Source organism: Arachis ipaensis, chromosome B02 (genome assembly GCF_000816755.2).
Source record: "Arachis ipaensis cultivar K30076 chromosome B02, Araip1.1, whole genome shotgun sequence".
In the NCBI taxonomy this organism is placed as follows: Eukaryota; Viridiplantae; Streptophyta; class Magnoliopsida; order Fabales; family Fabaceae; genus Arachis; species Arachis ipaensis.
The window spans coordinates 96193740-96194949 of record NC_029786.2 but is presented as its reverse complement, the minus strand read 5'-3'; positions in this window follow the sequence as shown (position 1 = coordinate 96194949).

The following is a 1210-nucleotide window of genomic DNA, read 5'->3' as shown; positions in this document are numbered from 1 at the left end:
TTCTTTTAACTTTCTCTTTTTCTATATCATCAATATCATCTTCTTCTTTTTTATTCTGTTTTTGTTTTTTATTTCTCTCTAAAAAAGAACATGAACAAAAAGAAGAAAAAAAAAAAAATATAACAAAAAAGAAGAAGAAAGACAATAAAAAAAAAAGAAAAAAAAACAGCCAAATAAGTTCTTGTTAAAAAACTGTTGTATCAAGTCTAAAACTTTGAGAAATTTCGATTAAAAAATTCCTATATCACAGTTAAGAAATTTCAGTGCCAAAATTAAGAAATTTTTGTGTTGCGATTAAACAATTTTAGTGCTATATTTTTTATTTTTTATTTCAAACAACTCCTCCTCCTCTTCTTTTTTGTTTTTTATAGTTCTTCTTATTTCACACATATAATTCTTCTTGTGTCATCATCCATATTAAGAAGAATAAAAATAAAAAAAAATAAAATGAAAGAATTATGTAACTTTTTATTTTTTTTGTTTTATTCTTTTTTATAATAAACACAAAAATTTTTGAAGAAAAAATATGTAACTTTTCATGTAAAACCCAAAAATTTTATACGAAGAAAAAGAAGAAAAAAAATTTACAGCATGAAGTACAAAACCTTGAGAAAATTTGATGTTAAAATTAAAAAATTTTTATATTAAGGTTAAGAAATTTTGGTTTTGTTTTTTACATAAAAAATAAGAAGTATGATTCATGCATATACGTTTGAGTAATTTTTGTTAGGTTTTGAACATTAATTAAACTTATTTGATAAAAATGCTCAGATTTGTGACAAGACTGTTAAAAAATACGAAAGGATCTAATTGTTTTCTTGGTGGTATTCACGTCCTTGGTTAAATCTTTAGTAACCTCCCTCATTATCAAAGTTTTACTAACCATTGTAATTTGTAAGTAAATGCATGCAGCACCTCGTTTCTAGCCTATAGGATAGGAATATGCACGTCCGATAATATGGAAGATCATGTGATATCCACATGTGTTCCTAAAGTTATACTTAATCACAACTCAAAATGGATATATATTAGAGACGAAATTGATGAGTCTGATCAAAGTAGTATGTACGTACTTTAACTTTTTAATCAATTATTATTTGTCTTAGATTTGAGCGAGTAATAATCATGAAAAAAAGAATCTTGTTAAAAGACATAATAAGACTCTTCTTGATTATAATAATATCCAATAAATAGATCATTGATGGATTTA